Raw genomic sequence first — 26,047 nt, forward strand, 5'->3', positions numbered from 1 at the left:
TCAGGTCTTCTTAACTCCAGGTTCCCACTCTATCTACTTTGCCATCAAGCAGCCTCAAAACCCACATTTGCTTTCTCTAGTGTTTCCAGCCCGGGTCAGGGAACAAAGGGCTTTTATTTATATTAGCATATCTAAAACACTATACAGTATTATTTTAATTATTCTGTCACCTAACAGATTAGAGATACTTCACTATAGAAGAACCATGGATGAATGTAGAACTATCAAGTTACTCTCAAACCGACAAGCCTTAAACCTATCCATAAAATTAGGGGGATGTCTATGTGAAGATTTCCTCTTGAAGAACAGGCACATGAGAACACTTTGTTCCAACAGCCATGAAGGCCCCTGCAGTGTGCTTAGAGCTCAGTCAGGCATTGCAGACACCAAGGTCATCCACAGCACCCAGGCTGTCACCAGTTGTCTTACCTTTTGTCTTGCCACTGGACTTGGATGACTCTGGAAAAGAGAAGTGAGGCTGATGACTTTGTGCACTTAAATCCAATTTACTCAAAATTCAAGTTATCACACTGTGATGTCATTGGTCCTCATGGAAAATAGCATCTCCCAACAGTCCTATGAACTAAATATTATCATCTCCATTTTACATTTCAGGAAACTGAATTTCAGAGAGATTAAGGAACTGGCTGTAAGTGTCAGAATCAGAATTTCAATCTAAGCACCTTCCCCATTCCAAGGTGTGTACCCCTCCCCTGCTGTAAAGATGAAATAATCAACCAGGGAAAACTACTCTAATAATAGTAAGGCCACATTTCCATAGCACTTTAAAGTTTACAAAGCACTTTTTATCCCAACCTATGAGATAGGTAGTACAAATATCATGACCTTCATTTTCCTGATGAGGAAACTGCGGGGACTTTCTCAAAATCTCCCAACTTCGAAAATGCTAAAGCCAAGATACAAACCCAGGCATCCAACTCTGCGCCTGGTCTTCTTTCTGCTATACCAGTGCTGCTCTGTTCTCTCCTTGCCTCTGATTATGCAAGATAATAAAACAGAGACTGACCCCATTGTCCCTGACCTTTCTAGTTAGAGAGAATTGTGTCCTTCAGATGACAGAAGTATGTGTATAAAGTCCAGGAGTCACTAATGGAAAATGGTCCAGAGGGAAGTTTTGTAAGTTGTTCGGGTATCTGAGGTCCCTAAAATCCATTTCAAGCCATGCTAAGATCTAGTTAAAATTAAAGCACATCGATGATACATTTTAAAATTAACTTTCAAAATCCACTGAGACTGGGGGCAGCTAGGTAGTAAAATGATTAGAGTACTAGGCCTGGAATTGGGAGGACCTAGGTTCATATCTGACCTCAGCCATTTCCTAGTTGTGTGACTCTGGGCAAATCACTTAACTCTGATTGCTTAGCCCCTGCCACTTTTACGCCTTAGAATTAATACTAAGAGAGAAGGTAAGGGTTTTAGAGGGGGGAAAATCCACCAAGACTGGAACTCTCATCTAGATTTTTAGTACTGAACATGAGCTTGGGCGGTAATTGAAACAGCTCCCATATAGTTGCATCATATATTCATAAACCCTGCCTCTCCTTTCTTCCATTATTACGCAGCCTAGGTTTCAACATTTTAGGAGGTGGAGAATCAAGGAGAAAAAAAATAATTGGGGGAGTAGGTGTCCCTTATTTGAACAAGCCCCAAAGGCCAGCTGGGTGCTGGGAGTGTATTCATGCCCATACCAAATGCTCATCCAAGCAATGTCATAGTTGGCCAGGCAGCTTATAAAAAGACACTACTGATATCAGGACTGCCCATGCTCTTTTCCCTCCAGTCACCCCTTTGAGGTTTGAAGAAAGGTTATGTTAGGGCAAAAGAATTAGCCAATAGCAATCCCTGTCTTTATCAGACTGCCAACTTTCAGCAGCAACATAGTCTTTTGGGCACCAACCAATAACATTCCAATTCCTTGGTGGGAGCTATAGCAACTGGAGGGGAAAAAGCCCTTGGAGAGGGAAAAGGGACTCTGTTCAAAGGAAACCTTCCTGTCCTTCTGTCCTTGCCTTTTTTCACATTTATAATGATGCCACCTTTCCCAAGGCCCCTTTGGAACAGCAGATTATTTTTTTTTTTTGGTGGAAGGCTGATAGTTCTGATTCTAGTGGCTGGGGATTTGGAGCATATTGGTATGTGGGTTACTACATCCCCTGAAATAAATATCCTTCATTGTGTTGCAGAACTTATGGTTTCTAGTTTCATCAAGGCTTTTTGGATCATTGACTTAGAGCCACTGGGAGAGAATTTAGAGTTCATCTACAGCACCCTCAAGATGAGGAAGCTGAGACCCAGAAAAGTTGTGTCTCATCCAAGGTAACCACAAAAACTTGAGCAATTAGGTGGCACAGTGGATAGTCCCAGGCCGAGAATCAAGAAGACTCATCTTCCTGAGTTCAAATCTGATCTCAGACAGTAACTGTGTGACCCTGGGCAAGTCACTTAACCTTGTTTGTCTCCATTTCCTCATCTGTAAAATGAGCTGGGAAACCAGTATTTTTTACCAGAAAACCCCAAATGAGGTCATGAAGAGTCACAAATAACTCAGCAACACCACCACCACCAGTAGCCATCATTCAACCCCATTTCTCTGACTCCAAATCTTATGCTTCCTCCAGCTTGTTGTGTTCAGGACTGGAGAACTCCTCTAGGGCAAGCTAGGCAAATTCCTATGGTAGCAGGTCTTAGGATGGAATTCCTGCCAGGGCCCACCCTCACCTGGTACAGGAACAAAAACTATGTGACATTTATATAATACTTTTAGGTTAGCAAAGCACATTACAAACATCAAATAAGGACATTACAACAATCCTGTGAAGATGAGTAATAAGCATGCCCATTTCACAGATAAGGAAAATGAGGCCACTCAGGGCACTACTAACACCAAGCCATTGGTCAGAGGTAGAATTAGAAAGCAGATTTTCCTGCCCCTAACAGATCAGTTACTTCAGAGGTCAGGTAAATTTAGTGTTTCCTTTAGGGTAATTTAGGCCTGACTTGGTAGCTCAGTTTTTCATTAATTCAACAAATATTTTTGGACAACCTATGAGATATCCCTGTCTCTAGGCTCTGTGCATGGAGGTGGTGCTGTTTTTCCCCTCAAGAAGTATATAGTCTAGTTTATAAGGCTAATAAATACAGGAATTGTAACGAATTCTACGAAGCAAATATCCACCTTTCTGGTGCAGGTAACCTCTTTGCCTTTCCCTGCACTTGGACCACTGCCGGCTATAAAGAGGGTATTTGCCCAGTGGCCCGTGTGAAAAACGGTATTTTGGGTTTTTAGCAAAGTGCGGGCAATGCGTGCATGTGGCTGGGTAGAAGGATGAGAGTGGGGAGAAGCCGCTCATCACCGGAAACACCAACCCAGGTGGTCACCCCTGAATGTGCTTCCTGCCCCTCACTTTTCCACAGCTCGCCCTGGCTCTCCCTCTCTCCCTCACACACACACATATACACACGGGCAGCCTCACGTGTCACCCCACCCAGTCTCTATCCACATTTTTATATCGCAGGTCCTCATTTCCCACCACCAGGCTTTTCCATGCTGGGGTGTGGCAGGTGAGCCACTTCCCGAGGAAGGAAAAGTATTTTTTCTGTGCTTTTTTTTTGAAAGCATTTATCTCCTCTCTCGCGCCCCAAACCTTTTATTTTATTTATTTATTCCCAGCCCCCAGGAATGAACTGCAAACTGTATTAAACTGAGGGGGGGAGGCGGGCAAAAGTAGTCGCCTTCTGCCCCGGGCTCAAGGGATCCCAAGTCTGAGCTTCCCGACCGAAAGCCATCCCTCTATGGTGGCGCATGCGTCCTGCGGCCGCCGCTGGGGGCAGCGACACAAGGTTACCTTTCACCTAGTTCTCCGCCACTCGCAGCCCTGGGGTAACTAGAGTTCAGACGGAGCCCGGGCGCGCCTGCGCAGTCACCCTCTCCTCTTTCCTCCTCCCAATTCCTTCTCTTCCCACTCCCTCCCTCTTCCTGGGGTTCCTTAGCTTGGTTCCTCCTCGAACCCCTGCTGGTCCTGGCGCTGCCACGTGACCCTTTGGCCTTGCAGCCCTTTGCAAAAGACTGTTGATTTTTCTGTGGTTTCTTCCCCACCCCCGAGCAGTTACAGGCGACCTATTTCTCTGGTTCAGTGGGGCCCAGTGCTGGAGAGAGCTGCTGCAGTCGCCCAACCGGTGCCGGGTTCAGCCCACGGCCCATTGTTGATTCTCCGTCCCCACCCGTGGCGGACTGCGCTTCCACCCACGCTGCCTAAGCTTCCCCTCCTATGCTATCGGCCTAAGCTGTTTGTTGGCTGCCCCGCTGTCACAAAGTCTTGTCCTACCCGCCACCCTTTCGCCTTCCACCGAGACCCCAGGCTGCACGCATGTTTCTCGGGCTCCCCACCCCCCCCAATCAAAATCCACTCCTCTCCAAAAAAGACACTTTATTTCCCTGGCAAATTACTGTTTGGACCAGTCTCCGTTAAAATACGTGGTACCCATCTTGCAAAACCATTTCTCCCTAGGGGGAAAAAGGCAACCCAGGGAGGGTAGCATTCTGAGAAATGTATTTAATGCTAGACCTCTGATCGTTTTGGCAGCTGAGGCTGAAGAGGGAAAGCTATTTTGCATGCGAAGTAAGCGATTGCTTTTGCTCCCATAAACCACTCAAGCATAAATTTCATTGTTCTGCAATAAAAAATGAGCGATAATCCTCCTTTGTTTTTCCTCTCTCTAAAAGGTTACACAGTGCTCCGTTTGCAGATGCCCTCGGTGCTTGCTCGTCTTTAGTACTGGCAAAGTGACATGTTTGCTTCTCCCTCCTTCTCTCTAGCTCCTCGGGGTTACTCTCGGTCAAATCTCCAGAGTGTGCATGAGTGTGCACAACATTCTTTCAGCCTTCCTTTGTAGAAGGAAAGGCTTCATTTCCATCAGAAACCACATTCCAGTTCTATTAAAGAAATGCTTTTAATTGTCTGATGGAATCCTAATTTCCCAACCACACAGTAACCTCTAAGAATGACTTTTAGGAGACCTTGTGGCATCAATTTTATGATTCGTGCTATAGTTAAAGCTAATACTGATATTTTATTGATTTCTGGGCATGGAAGGATGACCTTTCATGAGAGTTATGATCCAGATTTATACAAAATAATAATTCTGCCTTCTTCTTGGTCTGCCCTCTTTCCCATTCCTTTTGCATGACAACAGTATCTCAGATTTAAACAGTGATATATGTAAGCCACTGGGGACTGGGTTGGAAAAAATAAACATTGGAGTTATACTAAATAAGTGCTCCGACATTCTAAAGGATCTTTAGTTGTTGTACAATGTTAAACATTTAATTTTAATTAGTTATATAATGCAAGTATACTCTAGTCCCCTAATGACTATTAACTATAACATCTGGAAAGTAGAGATGACATCTATTAATTATATTTCTCTGTATTCTCCATAGACCTAACATAGAACTATCTATTCACATGGTAGATGATTATTAAAAATAAGTGGGGGGGGGCAGCTGGGTAGCTCAGTGGATTGAGAGCCAGGCCTAGAGATGGGAGGTCCTAGGTTCAAATCCGGCCTCAGACACTTCCCAGCTGTGTGACCCTGGGCAAGTCACTTGACCCCCATTGCCTCCCCTTACCACTCTTCCACCTATAAGTCAATACACAGAAGTTAAGGGTTTAAAATTAAAAAAAAAAAAATAAGTGGGGAAGGAGATAGGGAACCAGTAATAGTCAGGAAGACTTAGGTTCAAGTCCTTGATACTTACTGATTATGTGAACATGAACAAGCTACTTAAACCCCCCAGTGTCCCAGGAAATTATTTTTTTAACCCTTACTCTTTGTCTTAGAGTTGATACTAAGTATCAGTTCCAAGGCAAAAGCAAGATGAGGATTGGACAATTTGAGTTAAGTGATTTGCACAGGGTCACACAGCTAGGAAATGTCTGAGGTCAAGTTTGAACCCAGGTCCTCCTGACTCCAGGCTTGGCTCTCTATCTAGTCAGCCACTTAGCTGCCCCAGAAACTCTTAAAAACTATAATCTGTAGAGTTGCTGTTCTATATCACTTGAGAGAATTTCCACATCAGGAATTCCCAACAAGGGGCAATCAAAATTTTTTCTTTAAAAAAAAAAAAAAAGGCAAATAGTGTTATTAGCATAGAAACAGCATTTCATAGGGGATAGAGTACTGTACTTGGAGTCTGGAAGATTTGTGTTCAAATCCCATCTTGGACCCTGAGTGACCAGGAGCAAATCATTTAGCTTCTGTGGGACTCCAGCAACTGCTTACCACTTAATTATCTAGTCATAGGGGTTGTAGGGATCAAATTACTTTTAATTACAAAGAAGAGATTAGATTAGCCAACAACACTATTTTCTTTGATTTTTTTTTTTAAGTTATGAGTGGACAGTTTTGCAAAGTAAGAAACCCAATATGAGGTCTGAACATTCATGAACAGAGGTTGGTGTTCTCATCAGATAAAACTTATGGCTAATCAGACCCATTCAAAAACATAAATACTTGTTATTGTATAGCATGGTATCTGGAAAAAAATGAATGAAAAAGTATTTACTAATCTCTATAAAGCACCAAGGATACTAACAAAATCTAGACAGTCACTGCTCTCAAAGAGTTCATACTCTTCTAACTGGAGGAAAGAAGAAATATAGGAAGATTTAGCTATAGGGCAACTAGAAAGACTTGGAAATCTTAAGACTGCATTGTCGAGACAGATAGCAAGGTCCAAGGGCTTTACAGTATTTGGGCAGGTTCTGATTTCCCTCTCCAATACAGCCAAATTCATTTTGGGGATGGGGAAAGACTGAGTTTACCACTAATGGGAATGGGGAATGTTCTTGAAGGTCTGAAGAGATCAGGAATTCTAGCTTCTCCCAGAACACTGAAGGGAAGGAGGTGTCAGGGAGAGAAAAGGAAAGATGGCAGCAAGATTGGGGAAGAATTCCCCTCCTTCGCCTTGTGGTGGGCTTTAGGTGATTCAGAAGAGGGAAGGGGAAAAGGGCACCCCTTCATCCCATCTTTCACTAAACAGTCAACAGGTTATGTAAATGACTATTGCTTTTTTTTTTTCATTCCCCGCCCTACTCTCTTATTTATTTTTCCAATATTTTTTTTTCAGTTACACATAGAAACAACTTCTGACAATTGCTTTTTGGCATTTTAGAATTCAGATTTTTCTCCCTCCCTCTGCTCCCCATCACCTCCAGGTGGTGAATAGTCTGATATAGATTATACCTGTACTTTCATGTAATACATATTTCCATATTGCTCATGTCATGATAGAAGACACATATCACACAAACAATAGAATCTCATGAAGGACATATAGAAAAATATATTACTTTTATATAAGCATATCTGAATTAATGGGGAAGGACTAAAGTTGGGAAATTAGAACAGTCAGGAAGTTCATCTGAAGATCTCTACTTCTGTAAGCCAGTTATGCCCAATATTCAGCTTTTCTGGAAGAAGGCAACCATGACCTAGGTTATCGTGGGAAAGCCAAATGATACCTGAGCTTACCTCTAGGTTTTAGGATATAAAAGTGGTTAGTGTTCCCAAGATTAGCTGGGATTGAAATAGGAATACCCATATGCTGTCACTTTCCACTTCCCCATATTCTTGATCCACTGAAGATTAAATTGACATTGTTCAGGCTCTCCAAATAGAAAGCTAATGGAGGAAGGGGAAGGTTAGTGACTCATTTTTCCAAGTTCTTTTCTACTGCAAAGGAAGATGGAAACAGACCTTTTTCCTCTCCTCTCAACTACAAAAGCTAAATTATGTGATTAAAAGGGAAGGTTTCTAAAAAATAATCCACATTCTGAAATTCTGCTAATTATATATTCATTTGAAATTTTAAAAAGCAAACCTCTAGGATAAGGAGGCTTGGGTTATCTATCAGTCAGTCACACAAAGCCTAACTGTAATTAACCCAAATCACAGATTTTGAGCTGGGAGAGACCTTTGTTTTAAAGAAAGTAGCATTTGGTACGTGAATTAATTATCCATGAGTAATTACTTCAGTTCTCAGGGATGCTTTAGCAGCAGAGATCTGAGTATTAAGGATCCCTACTCCAAATGGGAAAACAAGTACTTATGTCACACACATATAGTGAGACAAGAGAACAAATAAGACTGAGGTTGGAAGGGACTTTTGAAAAATCACATGATCTGATAGGATTATTTTATAGAAATAAAACTGAAACTCATCAAGGTGAAAGCATCTTGCCCACAGTAACGCAAACCAGAAGCTCACAGCAAGAATTTGAAGCCCAGTTCTTTGATTCCTAACCCAGCATGTCTATGAACTAGTTAGTGTTTATATCAATATATTTACTACTGTGTAGCCCTTCTTTCTGTAACATTGAATCTTTCTACTGTGCATCCAAAAACAGACATAAGGAGCTAAGTCCTAATGGTTATTAAGACTCTGGGGGTGGAGAGGGAGAGTGCCTTCTCATCTATAAAAAAACAAAGTCTTCTCCATCTATCAGATGATTTAACCTAATTGGATGTTTTTCTCCACTGTTATTTTTCCCCACTTCTAGCAGGGATTTCCTTCAGCAAAATCTCAAATAATTCCTAAGATTCAGATGACCTTTACTTGATTGCTTTCTGAGCCACCCACTCCCCTATAAGTACTGATGCACTTCTACCCTCACATTCCAGTACTTCCAGATTCCCAAATAAAGACATTTAAAAGCAATTCCAGCCAGTAACAAGAAATCAATATACTAAGGGAAAATATTGATCAGGGGAGTGGAACAAAAAATAAATTCTAGGACTGAGCATCCATCACCTTCACAAGCTTTGCTGCAGCTTCTCATAAATGAGAAAACAAAAACATTTATATTAGTGCTCAAATGTGCCAGGTACTGTGCTAAGCACTTTACAAATATCTCATTTGATTCTCACAAAAACCCTTTGAGGTAGGTGCTATTATGATTCCCATTCCACAAAAGAAGAAACGGAGGCATAAAGAAACTTACAGTTTTTTCTCTGGTTTCTTCCATCCCCTATGCATTAAAGATGAAGTGCTACGATCAGTTGTTTTGCACAAGACAGCTAAATACATATTTACTAAATAAAAATATACAGAAAAGACATTTTTAAAACCACTTCCTTTAAACATTAAGCATAATTTCAACATCAAGAAACAGTGTGGCAAAGTGAATAGACTGTTGGACTTAAGATCACGAAGACTTGGCTTCCAAAGTCCTCTGATTCTCACTTCCTGTATGACCTTGAACAAGTACTTAACATCCCTCTGAGTCTCAGTTTCTTCATACATAAAATGTAGATAGCAATTTATATAAAGGTCCTTGTGAGGATCAAATAAGATAAGAGATGTAAAAGACTCTGCAAATCCTAAAAAGCTCAGTAAATAACTTCTTTTATTATTTGGTATTTTTAAATGGACAAAGTGTTCTTTTCACAATTCCATATGAGATAGAGGGTTTAAATATTATTTGGGGCCATTTTTATCAGGCAAAGGAGGTTTAGAGAGTCTTATGTCCTTTGCCCATGGAAAGTATTAGAATCAGGTCTAATAGCTGAGTGTTCTGATGTTAAAGCCAAGATTCTATTTTACCGTTCTGATCCATAAAACAATCTTGTGATGCTAGTAAAGCAGCTATTATTTCTGGTTTAGAGATGAGGCAATGAAGGCTTGACAATGTAAAGTAAGTTGACCAACGTAAGCAGAATAAGGACAAATACTGGTTCTTCTGACTCCAAAATATTCTTTCCACTAAATTATGTTACTTGTCAATTAGTAGAAAAGCATTTATTAAGTGCCTATTATATGCTAGGCACTGGAGATATTCATGTACTCAAATGGATTTATGATCTTAATGATTTAGAAGTCTTCTCCAGCATTAAAGTTCACAATCTATCCTTGCCTACCACCATCCTTTGCAATTCTTGTTCATGTTCTCCCAAAGAACCACTGTAGCAGGTCCATCCAACAGGCCAAAGGTCTTCCTTGATCTCTGCCAATATCAGAGGAGTATCACTTGGGCGCTCTGTCCATCCACTCCACATAACTGGCCATCTTCTCTTTCTATCTCATAATTCCTTGATGACATCTTTGTAGTTCCTCTTTGGTTTATGTGTTACAGCTTGTTCAAATCCACCTTAATAAGCCTTTCTGTTGTACTTTGTAGGATGTTTATCTTTTGTTCTTTGGAGGCAGGGATGGTTCAGATGCTCAGAAAAATGTACTGAAAAGGTGGATTTTGTTGTTGTGGGAATACCTTGAGTCAATAAAAGTGCTTTGCAATTTCCCAAAAGTGACTTAACCTGCTCTCCTCCTCCTTTTAACTCTAGACCCAACTAACTCACTGGTCATTTGTATTTGCCATCAATAAATACGTGTTACTGGGCAAACTCTATAGCAGTGGTTCTTAACATTTTTTATATCGTGGACCCCTTTGGAAGTCTGGGAAAGCTTTGGAAGCTCCTTCTCAAGGTAATCATTTTAAATGCATAAAATAAAACATATAAGATTTATAAAGAAAAATAATTATAGTGAAAATAGTTGTCAAAAAATTAAACAAATTTATGGATCTCAGATTGAGCTCTTGCCTTAAGGGGAATCCGTTTAGCAGAGTAACTATATGTGTAGGTATATGTGTGTGTGTGTGTGTGTGTGTGTGTGTGTATATATATACACACACATATATATATGCATTTGTTTATGTGTATGCATATCTCTCTATATAAAATTATATTTTTATGTCTAGATATGGATATAGGAGGCAGTTAGGTGCCATAGTAGATAGAGTACAAGGTCTGAAGTCAAGAAGATTCATCTCCCTGAGTTCAAATCTGGCCTCAGACTCTGGCTGTGAGATCCTGGGCAGGTCACTTAACCCTGTTTGCCTCAGTTCCTCATCTGCAAAATGAGCTAGAGAAGGAAATGGCAAACCTCCCTAGTATCTTTGCCAAGAAAACCCTAAACGAGATTACTAAGGATTCAACATGACTGAAACAAATAAACTAGATAGATAGATAGATAGATAGATAGATAGATAGATAGATAGATAGGCACTCTCCCTACAGGCATATATATACAAAATCATTTCAAGGTGATTTTGAGGGGAAGGCCCTCATAGTTATGGGAATCAGGCCCTAAAAGAAGATGGTGCCTGAGCTGAGCTTTGAAGGAAACTTGTCTTTATATAACAATTACGTGATGGGCTTATAGGATCCTTTAAACTCCCTTTTAATGGTTTGTTTTATCTTTCTATATCTCCAGTAAAATTTGACTTCCAGGCCATTCCAACAATATATGCTCTAACTGGGATCCATGGCCCAGCTATTTTATCCAAAGACGAGTCAGATGAAAATCAGAGAGGCTTATTCCTAGTGTTGGTCATCAGGCAAGAAATCCTGCTAGGCATAGCAACTAATGAATGTGGGGGTGGGGGGTGAGGATGAAGTAGAAGAGAGGTTGCAATCTGCATCATTGGAGGGAGCACTTCCATAAATGAGATCAGAGATATTTTTGAATGATCAAAGTACCTTAGGATCATAGAATTATATAATTTTAGAGCTGTAAAGGAACTTAGAGATTATTTAATTAAATATTCTCATGCTACAGATGAGAGAAAAGAGTCCCAAGAAGATTCCAAAATCACATGTTTATTAAGTGGTATTCAGAATATAAACTCTTCTCCTTGGACAACAGTTTATATATATGATGCTTTATTTCATATATCTATATATACATATATATGTTTATGTATATATATATATATATTTTTTTTTTTACTAAAACTCTTACTTTCCGTCTTAGAGTCAATTGAATATTGGTTGCAAGGCAGAAGAGTGGTAAGGGCTAGGCAATGGGAGTTAAGTGACTTTCCCAGGGTCACATAGCTAGGAAGTATCTTAAACCACATTTGAACCTAGGACCTCCCATCTCTGGATCTGACTCTCAATCCACTGAGCCACCTAGCTGCCCATATTTCCAGTATTGAAAAAGTGATCATTTGATGGTTATAACCAGCAACCATTCACATAATAGCTTTTATTCATAGTCAAATCACTCAGTATGCTCTGCCTCAACACCTTCACATTAATCTTCCTACTAGCTTGTTACAATCTAGATTTGCTTTTTCCATTCCAAGAAAACTATCCTTTTTAGGATCAGTACTGTTCTACTCATGAAAGTCAGTGGCTTCCTCTCTAGTTTGATTCTATTCCATTGTATTTGTCTTTGACACTGACCATTTCACTCTTCATAATTTCATCTAGGTCTTTAAAATTAAATTAAATTAATGAAATCTTTTCAGGTTTATGTATCTTTAGCTATTAAATGGACAAAGGGGGAGAAATTGGACTACTGCCTCTTAGAAACTTTTTATGAGGGAAAAATTTGTTCTGTTGTATCAAACTCTTCATGACCACATTTGAGGTTTTCTTGGCAAAGATACTGGAGTGGTTCGCCATTTTCTTTTCCAGCTCATTATAGTCTCAATGACACCAGTAGCTTCTCCCAGTTCTCTATTTTTTTATTTCTATCATCTTTTTTTTTCTTCTCCTATTCACTAACTAATATAGTCATCTGATCTCCTCTATATTCACGCCATTAGGTAGTAAAATCATTCACATCACTTTTGTCACTACTAAATATTTCCTGGTCTGGTTCCTTGGAAAAGTTTTAAATCTGAAGTCAATGGCCTAAGATCAATTCTTGGTTCTGGTATTTACTATCCATGCAATTAAATCTTTTAAAAATTAACTAATTAATTAACTTGTTCATTGATTACATTTAAATTACCCACTATCTCCTTTCTTCCCCACCCTGCACTGAGAGAAGGCATCATTTGACAAAAAAAAAAAAAAAAAGATATATGTATATATAAAACTATGTCTTGATTGTTTCTATTTATCAGTTCTTTCTTTGGAGGTGGACATATATATTCTTCAAACAACATTTCTACTGCTGAATATAATGTTTTCTTAGTTCTGCTCATTTCACTTCATAATTTCATATAGGTCTTTAAAATTAAATTAAAATAATTAAATCTTCTCAGGTTTATGTATCTTCATCTCTTAAATGGACAAATTGGACTACCTGGTCTCTAAATATCTTTCCAGCCCTTTCTTACTTTATGATATTTTATATTTACTATCTGTCAACATGTTGTTCCTTTCAACAGAAAGTAAGCTTCCTGAGGGGAGGGTATTGTGTTTTTGTCTTTGTATCCACAATACCTACTATAATGCCTATGACATAACAGGTGCTTTATAAATATTTTTGAATGCAAATTAATTCATAACAAGAATTTTTACACTTATCTAGAATGTGAACATGGAAAGGAGACTCTCTACCCTCTTTTCACCTACTAAAATCCTTTACATCCTTTAAGGGAGGGGTCGGCAACGTATGGCTCTCGAGCCATATCTGGCTCTTTTGAGGGCCAGATATGGCTGTTTCTGCAGGAGCCATAAAGTAAATTTTTTTTCAGGCACTGTTACAGGAGCGCACTGTGAGCACTGTACAGCTCTCACGAAATTACATTTTAAAAAATGTGGCGTTTATGGCTCTCATGGCCAAAAAGGTTGCCAACCCCTGCTTTAAGGTCTAGTTTTGAATGCTATTTCTTTGCTTTTTTTTCTTCTAATCTTTTCTCCCTCAATTTTACACATTGAATCAGGAATCTTATACTTTGAGTATGGGCCTCTTCTGAGTAGCTTACAGTGGCTTAATATTATTCTTGAATCAAGTATGACCCTTTGCCAACTGATTTTTTAAAAAACCAACAATTGCTAATCTCCCAGAAGCATTTATTAAATTTAGCATTTATGATGTGGCTGCCAGATAGATAGGCACCAGAAATAGAAAAATGATTAAGACACAGACCTTGTTCTCAAGGAGTTTACTGCTAACAGGAGTAGTTAAGATAAGCTGAAAAAAAAGCAATGCAAAGTATAATATAATAAGGGCATAGTAGAGATACAAAATTCCATTAATGAATAAGTGAATGAATGAATGAAAAAGTATTTACTAAGCAATTACTATGTGCAAAGCACCAAGAAGATATGGAGAAAAGCAAGATAGTCCCTAGCCTTGAGGAGCTCACATTCTAATAGGGAGAGATAGCATGTATAGGAGATTTCAACTACAAGTTAAATAAAAAGGCTCAGTGGTTCTTAGGGTACAGTGGCAAAGTATATGTCAAAACATCATCTTCAATGTCATTTCCATGGATAAACCATTTAACAGTGCTAAGGATTTCGGTGTCTAGAACTTTATTAAGGCTTCAATGCTATGGTTACTGAAGAAGCAATGGCTACAGCATCTGCAGAGGTGGTTGCCAAATCCTATTTCCAAAAGTACTGCTCTCCTGGACAGTGGCTGCAAGAGCCAGGCTAGATGCAAGTCTGATGTGGGGGGTGGGAGGAGGAGTGCTGGTATACTCTGGGTTCTTGAGCATAAATTCCTGCATTCGCTGAGGCTGGAGGGGATGTGGTGGCAGTGGTTTGACCTATTTGTCATATTCTGCTTCCTATCTCTCAGGGTGTCTTCCTGCTTTAGCTAGGCTGGCTTGCCTGCCCTGTTTGTGGCAGTTGATCAGCAGTTATTTGGTAGAGGTAGAATTGCTTCACATGACATTTAAGAAAAGAGAGATTACTTTGGGCTTAAAAGATCAAAGAAGGCTTTACAGAGGGAAAAGTAGTTAGATCTCAGCAAGATCCAGAAGTATGTAAAAGATTTTAATAAATGGAGAGCTATGGGGAGGAGAGTGCATCTCAGACATAGGACATCACCAGCAAAGAAACAAAAGATGAATAAGATAGAGTAAATTCTGGTTTGACTTGTACATAAAGGCATATTAAGGGGAAGAATGAGAGGCAAGCCAGAGAAGGGTAGAAGAAAGCTGTTTATGGCTTCAGTAGGTGGAACTAGAGATACCTAAGCATATTTAAGAGCAAAGGAGAAGAATCCAAGGGGTGTTAAAATTGTATCTTGTTCTGGTCCCTCTAACATCCCCTTTTCCAGTTAGTATGGTAAGCTTATAAGTAACCAGCATAAATGGAGCTATAGTATGAAATAAGATTACAAATGAGGAACCTAGAACCACTCCAAAGATAGAAGGATATATAGATAATATTATACAATAACCATAATTCATATTCTGGTAACATGTACTGAATTAACAAAATCCATCAGGGTTCTAGTCTTCTAATCCGCAAATTCCAGACAAAATTCAGTCCTCCACAATTCTAAACCAGTGGAATATCAAGAAGGTGCAGATAACTGAGATGATTTGGCTGTGTTAATGAACCAGTCCCAAGGTGTTTCCCCCAAAACCCTTTAAAAATCAGACCTCAAATTCTTCTCTACCTCCCACTCCCACCCCTAGCACTCTTCCATCTCCATCAGGTCCATGCTGCCTAAAACTCCTAACACTAATCCATGGTTATCTGAGTGATATAGATTTGGGCTGAAGTTAAACACTGCCAAGCAGCTGCAAACGATCAAAAGAAAATGGAAACAATAACTAGTTGATTCATATGGATCCACCTTTCAGATATGGGTTGCTTAGATTTATAATTATAAGAAAACTCTACACTACATGACCTAAGTCCTTGATTAAAGGGGTTCAGACTCCCAGGCACAAAGGACTAGGTTCCAATGATGCTCAATTTCCACAATTACTGCCTTCCTTAGAGCCTGCACAGAAAGAGCAAAATTTGACCAAAAGTTGTCCTGGAGGGTTTAACATATCATTAGCATGCCATGCACATTGTTGTTTGCTCCATTCCCCAAGTGGACAAAGAGAGTGAAACATAGGTAAAGCTACACAGATCAAAGTGGACCATGGGGCAAAGTGACATCAGTTCCTTGGGAGTGACAGGACAACAACCACCCAAACAAATGACTCCTTACTTAGTAACTAAAGCAAGATAAAAATCTTTCCTGGAAACCTCTCAGCCTTTCCAAAGCCAGGCCTTTTCATCACCAAGGTCACTCTATCATCAGGGCCATTCTTCAATCTCTCAATAAAGCTTAAAGCTTGTTCCTCTCCATGGAAATTGCCTGAATCATTAATTCTTTGAACAAGACCCTAATTTTTACCCATCACATCATTATTTTCTGCTTCCTACTTCTCCCCATCCTCTTCCCTAGCACTACCTGCCTTTGCCACTCTTTTCTTTGTTCCCACACCATCATCTCCTTCTGTATATTTTTTTAAACACTTGATGCCTTATTAAAGTGTGTCTGCAGCCCCATTTTCTACTCCCGATCATGATCTTTGGCAAGTACCCAGAGAACTGGGCATGCCTGTCCCCATTTCATAATTTAATAAAAATTAATTATCAACTCACACTAAAGAGGAGGTTACTGAAGACGCATGAGAGGGGCTAGTTTCTGGAACAAGGTCTTGGGGGAGAAAAGAAGACAGGATCAGTGGTAAAGGGCTCAGCGTTAGCCTAAAGGACAGGAGTTAAGGAAACTCCCTGATGACAGCGTCTACCTTCTCAATAAAGTAGTAAGTCAGGTATAGCTTCTTTTATTGTGCATCATACGTTTGTGACATCCTTGCATCTAGCAAGACTATAAATACCATTTTTCCAATAGCGTGTGCTCAAATGTCTCTGTGTCACATTTTGATAATTTTACCATATTTTGAACTTTTCCAATATTACTATTTGTTACAATGATCTTATGATTAATGATCTTCAATGTTACTATTGTAATTGTTTGGGGGCACCAAAAACAGCACCCATACAAGACTGCAAACTTAACTAATAAATATTATGTGTGTTCTGACTGTTCCATTCAACAGCCATTCCCCCTGTCTCCCTTTCCCTAGGGGTTCCGTATTCCTTGAGACATAACAATATTGATGTCAGGCCAATTAATAATCCCTACCATGGCTTCTAGGTATTCAAGGGAAAGGAATCAATGCCACAAACTTCTTTGTTGTTTTATTTTAAGAAATTGCAACAGCCACACCAACCTTCAGCAGCCACCACCCCGACTGGTCAGCAGCCATCAACATACAGCAAAAAGATTAAAACTCCCTGAAGGTTCAGCATTTTTCAGCCATAACATAAATTAAGGTACGTGCATGACTTTTTTAGACATAATACTACTGAACATCTAACAAACTACAGTAGAGTGTAGACAATTTTTATATGTACCGGGAAATCACTTGACTTACTATATTGTGATATATTGTTTTATTGTGGTGACCTGGAATCGAACTTTCAATATCTCCAAGCTATGCCTGTAGTTAGTTATCTCCTGAGAGGGGCAGGAATGAAGCTGAGTCTGGAGATTAGAAACATTTCAGAGCAGCCAGTTTAGGAAATGTGAGAAGGATATGATCGGAGATAAATAAAAGGATGGCCAAGCAGCACAGAGGACATAGCTGAGGTTATCTAGTATGGATTTGTAGCAGAGGGTTGTGACTTTTCCTAGCTGTACTCGGCATTCTGACGGTAAGGGCAGATAAGGTAAATGCCAGAAGTTACTCCTTACAGCTGATTGTGTGCCTGGGAGTTCTAGTCATGTACATTTGCCTCCTTGGAAGCATTATTGTGGACTATTCAGGGTAACGACTGCCCTGCTTGCTTTCTTAAAATCTTTAACTCCTTCAAAACTATATCTAGTCAATGTAATTCATTTATTAAGCATCTGCTCTGCTATGTTTCAATCACTTGTGCAGGCACTGGAGATACAAAGACAGAAGGGAAATAATACCTGACTCCAAAGAGGTCATATTCCACCATGATATGATATATTCATGAATTAGTAAATACAAAGTAATTTCAAAAGGAAAAAGAACACTAAGAAGTTGGAGGGGTAGTAGTATCCAGAAAGGTCTTCTTTAGGAAGCAACACAAACTTTTCTTTAAGAGAATCATAATGACAATGTGGATCATATAACTTTGGAAAACTTATGTGCATGTTTGTTATTAAAATAAAAATAATTAAATTAAAAGATTATACTTTTTCATACCAACTCAGCTTCCACTAGTCATGCCATTAATCTCAGCATAAATCTCTTCCTAATAGATGTGTTTCTTCACATTATTTTAAATATTTCTATAATATGCTTCATTTTTCCTGAATTTGAGGTATCTTTCTCTCATTAGACTTGGTCATTCTATCTGGGCAGAAATATTGTCTTCTCTTTCTTTTTAATGATCACTAAGCAAGTAGTAGTACACTGCATACAGATGGCATTTAATGAATGTTGCTGTCTGATGGATTAACTAAAATTTGATCTTTGAGATGGCAAATGGCATAGTTCCAGGAAGTTTTGATGACATCCCCAATTCAGGTACTCAAATTATTCTGAATGTGATACTGAGGTAGACTTACACTTCTCATTTAGCCTAATTTTTGAAAAAGATGATCCAACTGGGGACATGATCAGAACTGCAAATGACTTTTCATAATCCCATGCTAATTTAAACACTGCCAAAGCTACCTTCATTAATTTAAACTGTTGTGTATTTCAGTTTCAAAATAGGAATATAAATTCTCACATTAAAAGTGAAGACTCTGGAAAAACAACAGTAGAATTAAAAACTGTTAAGAGTTGAAAGGCATCTTAGCAATCATTCTAGGCCATGCCACCCCCACCTGACCGCTCCTTACAAGGCCAGAGTGGGAAAGTCCACTGTCCAGTTCCATATTGCTAGTCAATGGCAGAGTCTGAACTAGAACTAGTTATGTGCCAGTCAGTAAACATTTATTAAGCAACTACCTCAAGCCAAACATTGGACTAAAATCAGAATACTGAGAAAGGTAAGAAGTTTTTCCCTGCCTGTAAGGAGCTCAAACTCGAATGGGCAAGACAACATGCAAAAGACAACATATCACAAGAAATAGACAGTCTTTTGACTCCTAGTCCACTATACTCTTTCTCTGAACACATTCTGTGTTTCCTTCATCTGTGTGTTCCTATCATTCCCTTTTGAAATTCCTATTTCTTCTGCTACTACAGGTTGAAGCCCTGTTTTTCAAGACCTGGTTCAAATGTTATCTCTTCTATGAAGTCTTCCCTGTTTGCCATTGGCTGGAAATCATCCTTGTCATCTCTAAACTCTGTCTACCTCTTAACTTCCAAGACCCCATTCTATTTTGTACCCTCTTTTTTTGTTGTAAGGCCAGTATCAAAGCTCCCGCTTGGAATCACACTGTCTCCTTACTGGTGGAAATCAGTGCCCAGAGACTGAATCGGGGACCCTGCCGTCTACAAGCTCTCTGATGCAGACATGGGACATTGATCTCCACCAATAAAAAGAGAGTCCTATACCAATGAGCCTGAGCTTACATAACCTTATTGCCCATCTAATATACCTGCTTATTACCTCTACCTTTGCATTTCCCTCCTTGGCTCTTCTCCCTTGCACCTCTCCTGATTTTCAGTTTTTTGAGGACAAAAATACTATCTCTTAGCCAGTGGTAAGCTGACACCAATATGTACCTGCTCTGAGTCGATTGTTAAATTTCATTGAGAACATTTATACCTCAGAATTCTGCAAATACCAGAAATCAGAGTTTGATTTATTGTTTTGTTAATTATAGATTTAAGAAAGCAATGGAGATTAAATTTAAAAGTGTATTATGTGTACATTTTCTTCTATTCTGACACTGTTAAATATTTACCAATTCACTCCTGTTCTTAGTAGATTTAGTAGCCTAGTAGTTTTTAGTTCCCTCAATATCTAGTAGTACTGCTAGATAAATGTTCACTAAGAAATCGAATTCATCGTCTCCATTGATTGGTGCAGTTCATTACTTGTTCAAGTTGTTTCCATTGTGATATTCATAAGATTTTCTTTCTCTTGCAAGTTATAGACTGTTTTTAGAGTAGGTAACACAAGCTGTGATTTATAATTGCTTTGAAAAGGATTTGTATACAGTAATATGGAAGTATTGATTTTTTAAAGTGTTGATATTTTGAATATTATGCATTATTCTTTATTGATTTTTCATTTGGACTCTATCAGCAGTTTTATGATGAGTACAGCACCTAAATCCACAAGCTTTGGTCTTGGCCTCAGGAATGCTGACCTGTCTCATATGGATATTGTGAAAAAATACTAATAAAAATGACCATTATGCAATTTTATAAAGATTAAGTGCTACAAAACGCACACAACAATAATAGAGAAGCCACTAACCTAAATTACAATGTCTGATGTAAGTATAAGAACTGTACTGAAGCAAAGTAAAGTAGATATCTTGCTGTTTTTATTATAGCAAAAGTCAATAACATTGAAATAAATAACACTGAAAATAAAATGTAAATAACATTGAAAATTACTCATATTTCCATAGCATTTTAAGGCATACAGCGTGTTTTCCTCACAATAACAAGTAAGGGATAATTATTACAAATATCACTATCCTCATTTTTCGCTTGAGAAAAATGAGCTACAGAGAGTTAGTCACTTGTCCAATATCATACAGCTACTAAAAGTCAGAGTTGGGATTCAAACTCAAATCTAAGTTCTATAGATATCATACATACACACATATACATACATACACACACATATATACACATATGCATATACACATATATATGTATACACACATATGCATATACACACCTACATATATCCTATGGTAGGTAGGTAATAAGCATTTATATATTGCCTGCACTACAGGCTTTAAAAATAAATATATTTTCTCATTTGATTCTCACAACAATCCTGTGGGACAGGTGCTGTTATTATTCCCATTTCTACAGCTGAGGAAACTAAGGCAAATAGAAGTTAAATAACTTACCCAGGGTCACACGACTAAAATCTAAGATCACATTTGAACTAAGTCAATAGACTGTCCAGTCCCAGCACTATTTACTACAACCAACTAGCTGTCTCCATTAGGGATATGCAAGACTAGAGCCTGAGTAAGAGAATAGGTCTGGGGTTAGAAATTAATAGAATCATAAATATCTATTTCAACCTTCTACTTTTAGATTTGGGGGTCATTATGAGATAGTGACTAATCAGCTTCTCAATGCTTGTGCTTTCCCTCTGTTAAATCTTTCCAATTCATCTTGTATATACTCTGCTTTGTATATTTTTTTTTTTTGCTTCTTGTCTTCCCCCTTTCTTTATAAACTCCTTAAGGGAAGGGGAATCTTTTGTCTCTTTTTTGTATCTCCAGTGCTTAGCATAGTGCCTGGCCTAGAGTAGATGCTTAATAAAAGCTAACCAATTGATTGAAATATAATAAAAACAAGCTGTTCCCCAGAGACAACATTCCATTTCCTATCCCTGTCCCCAAGTTCAGAAAATATTTGCTTTTCTCCTTCCTTCAGATGCCCTGGTTTTGAAAGCACAACTCAGGTACCACCTTCTAGGTGAGTCTTTTCCTGATTTCTTTCAGATGTTAATGTTCTTTTCCCTTTGAAATTTCTTTGTAGTTCTTCATCTATTCTTTGTATTTAGCTTTTCTATATACATATTATATCATCCCACTGAAAGGTAAGCTCCTTAAGGACAAAAACTGTTTCTTTTCTTTTCTTTTTGAGATCACCATTACTTACCTCACACACCTAGTAGGCACTTCAAATCAGTAGATGGCGGTTGTTTTTAATTTTTCTTTTTTAAATGATGTTTCATTACAAATGTCTTTTATATATAGATTATTGACATTTACTCATATAGATCTTACTAGTACTGTGGTCAATAGTTTGCATTTAACAATACTTTACAGTTTACAAAGTACCTTTGTCACAATAACTCTCTGAAGAACTAGGAGAACATTGTACACAGTAGCAGCAATATTGCCATCAACTGTGATAGACTTAACTACTCTGAGCAATACAATGACCCAGGGCAATTCTGAGGTACTTATGACATAGAATGCTATCCACCTCCAGAGAAAGAACTGATGGAGTCAGATACAGATCAAAGCACACGATTTTTCATTTTAATTTATTTGGGTTTTTCTTTTGGGGGTTTGGTTTTACATGATTATTTTCTTAAAAAATGGACAATATGGGGTTGTATTTGCATGATAATTTATGCATGACACAGATCAAATTGCATGGCAACTCTGAGAGGGATAAAGGAAAAGAGGGAGGGAGACCATTTGGATCACATAACTTTGGAAAAGTTATGTGGAAATTTGTTATTATATGTAATTGGTAAGAAATAAAATCTTTGTAACAATAACTCCATGAAGCAGGGATGTATATATTATAATGTCCATTTTACAGGTAAGAAAACTGCAACTCAGATAAAATCACACAGTTAATGTCATACCTAAAAATTTGACCCAGTGTTCTTTCCACAATACCATACTACTAAAGAGTTTTCAATGGACCAATTGTCAAAAATTAAGTATTTATTTTGTACAGGGAAATCCTAAGAAAACTAAAAATGTGAAAATGTTAATCTATAAATATTGGTAAATTAAGGAAGGGGTGATTATGTGGGTCATATAAGAATTTTTTGGTTTACAAAAACTCACTTTGATATTCCCTTAAGTAGCTATTTAGCCTGATACATTTAAAATGAGTTCAATTTATTGAAATGTGATTTATGTTCAGCTTTCGAGGGGGCAAATAAAGTGAAGTACAGTTATATTTGTGACAATTTTAAATTAAATAATTAATTATTATTAATTATTCTCATGGTGACCTTGAGCTTCTTTGTTTTACTCCACCATCTTGACTCCACTCCACCTCTGGAAGTAGATATTTCTTTTTGGATGTACAACTATAACTTTAAGCTCAAAATGTTCCAAACCCGATTTGTCTTTTCTCCCCTAGCCCAAACCACCTCTGACACTTAAGTTCTGTATTGTCTGTGGTACTAGTCACCCATTCTTAAGAACATGAAGTCACTTTGATTTTTCACTTTCGTTTATCCTCTTTTATCCTTTTATCCTATATTTTTATCTATGTCCAATTGCTTCACCAATATCTTTTGAACCTGCCAAGTGTTGCATATGTTTATTTGATCCTAACAATGACTCTTTCTTATTCTTTATTCTTGTCCTTTATCCTTTATTAGTAAAGAATTAATAAAGCATCTTTACTCTTTATTCTTGTTCTTTATTATCAAATGCTTAAATTACTCTTTATTAGCCTATTACCTGGCCTCCTTGACTATAGATTGCTTCTATTCTAAACCATCCTGCAAATTGCTATTTGATGAATTTTCTTTTAGCATTTCTTGTCCCACCATATCATTCCTTTACTTTCATCTTTTCCATCTAATTACTGCATCAAGTCTAACTTCCTAACCTAGATTTTAAGACCCTCCATAATCTAGTCCTATACTATGAAAAATATAACTACCTTCACAGTATGACACAAGGGTGACACACACACAGCCAGGACACACCCATACACCCACAAGTGACAGGATACACAGGATAACTGGGAACCTACACAAGGGATGTGGGAAATGGGTAAAAAACACTCGTTGATGAATGTCAGTTACCAGTTACTGGTCACCACTCAAGCTGGGGAAAGACAAGATTTGAAGGCTCTCCTTCTGTGGGTCCTTTCTTGGGGTTTGAGGAAGGCACAGGAAATAAAGTAAAACAGTTTATTAAGAGTTTAAGGGTTAGGTATTGAGGGAAAGGTCAATCTAAAACTACTTGTCTAATGGGTAAGTTCAGGGCTAGAAGGTAGGACAAAAAACTACTCTGTCTCTATCACAGGTTGTCAGGTCAAGTCTGCTAGGTCAGAAGGAGATTGGTTTGTCTCACTGCAGGGTCCTCTTCTGCTCCAGCGATGCTCACAGCTTTCCAGGATCCACAGCAAATAATCCACAAAAGGGTAAAGTCAGGGAGCTGAACCAGTCTGGTATGTCCACCAACCAGAACTGGATTCATTGCTCCACCTGATCTTTCCATGGGCAGATGGTTTCAGCAGGAGATAATCACTTTTCTGGGCTCTTCACTTCTAACAGCTAAGTTTGCACCCAACTGCCATCAGTTTCAACCAGAGAGTCTCTTAGAAAAGTCTCCTCATTTCACTGTTCCATGCTTGGAACTCTCCATCTCTTGCCTGACAGACCTGACTGCTAACTTATACTTAAATCTTAATTTTCCTCATAACAACTACCCATCTAAAAATTGTTTTCTATTACATACCCTTTGCTAAATCAGGCTAGTTACTTTGCTGGGGTAATCATTCTAGGAACCCATCTGGGTATTCTTTAATGCTCACAACCAATTAAAGGAAAGTCTTTTTCTTTTTCCTTTCTGTTTTCTTTGTTCTCATTCTAGACTCCACTTACTCACCGACCCAGTCAAGGATGTGCCAGAGAGTACAAACTGATTAATTAAATTTTCAGTGTAAGCATTGACAATTCAAAAGTTGATTGGCAAGATTTATAAAAATGATGGAGAAAATGTTTTGATATTTTAGATCAAACTTGAAATGTGTCTTGGATGGTATTTTTTTCTAGAGAACTGGTTATTAATTATTTATAAACATACTCCAGACCCTTATCCTACAAGAAGCCAAGATGCTGAAAACTTATACAATGGTGACTCTCATCTTCTGAATAAAAATTATTAGCAATTTTCCACTCTCTTCTTAATATACAGAGAGGGAACTTCTCCCAACAAGTATAACCAGCTTCTAAGTTTCTGAAATTTGTACAAAAAGTTGTTCCTTTTAGGCTGACATTGGCCTTAATAACCTATGTGGGTAGCAATTTCTTGAGGGAGTTGATTTACATAATTTCTAAATGTTCTTCAAGCTCTGACACTTTGTAGTCTAAGTTCTAAGGTCCCTTCCAGCTCTAAATGTTTTAATCCTGTGATCCTCTTTCGCCTCCTCCACCTAGGCCTGGTTCCAGTTTTTATCCTCAATGAAATGTTCCCTAACTACTACTATTTCCCTGATTTCCATTTTCTTTGAACCTTGAGAACACTTCAAGCAAGGCCCTTGAATTTGGCACTTAAACTGCTGTTATATTATTTGCTGTGTTTTGCCAAGTAAATTGCAATCTTCTTCAGAAAAGGAATAAAGGTTTCATTTATTTATTTATTCATTCATGTATTTGTTTGTTTTCCCATTTAATCATTTTTGTAATAATATTTTAAAAATTAAAACCCCACATCCAATACCCATATAAACAAGTGAAAAATCAAATGTTTTTCTTCTGCATTTCTATTCCCAAAGTTCTTTCTCTTGATGTGGATAGCATTCCTTCTCATAAATCCCTCAGGATTGTCCTGGATCATTGCATTGCTATCAGTCACAAAGTTGATTACATATGAATATCCCACAATATTTCAGTCTCTGTGTACAATGTTCTCCTGGTTCTGCTCGTTTCACTCTGCATCAGTTCCTGGAGGTCTTTCCAGCTTGTATGGATATTAAGCAGTTTATCATGAAGGAATCATGTTTTAAAATTTCATATCTTCCTCAGTATTTAGAACAGCATCAAACCTGAGGTAAGGTTGATAAAAACATTTTCATTAATTGAAGGATGATTTTGAGGTCTAGGTAGAAGCAAAAGTTTTAGGATAATAATAATAGCCTACGTTTATATGGCATGTTAAAGTTTACTTAGTTATATATATAATTTCATTATATATATCATTTATATACTATAATTATGTATTTTATATATTTTATCATATACAAACACATAGTATGATATTTTAAATTTCATTTGATCCTCCAAAAGACATATTAGGAGTAAAATTATCTGGAGACCGGATATTAGTTTATAATTATTTATTAGATGGTAAAAGTTGGAATTAGAGAAAGAGAAAGACACAATCATCATATCATATCAGAGAGGATAAATCTTGAAGGTTGGAGTGCAATTACTGACTTACAACAGCAAGTTTCTTTAAGAGAAAAAAAAGGCTCTAAAAGCTAGGAAGTTCAAGGCAAAAAAGAGGAAAGTTATTGATAGTGGTGGAAAAAGGCTTTAAGAATGTCTTTATGGTACAGTCAGAAAGAGCACTGACTAGAAAGAATCAGAAAACTTCAGTTAAAATTCTACTCTATACTTATTTGTGTGACTTCTGGCAAGTCACTCAACT

Source organism: Gracilinanus agilis, chromosome 1 (genome assembly GCF_016433145.1).
Source record: "Gracilinanus agilis isolate LMUSP501 chromosome 1, AgileGrace, whole genome shotgun sequence".
In the NCBI taxonomy this organism is placed as follows: domain Eukaryota; kingdom Metazoa; phylum Chordata; class Mammalia; order Didelphimorphia; family Didelphidae; genus Gracilinanus; species Gracilinanus agilis.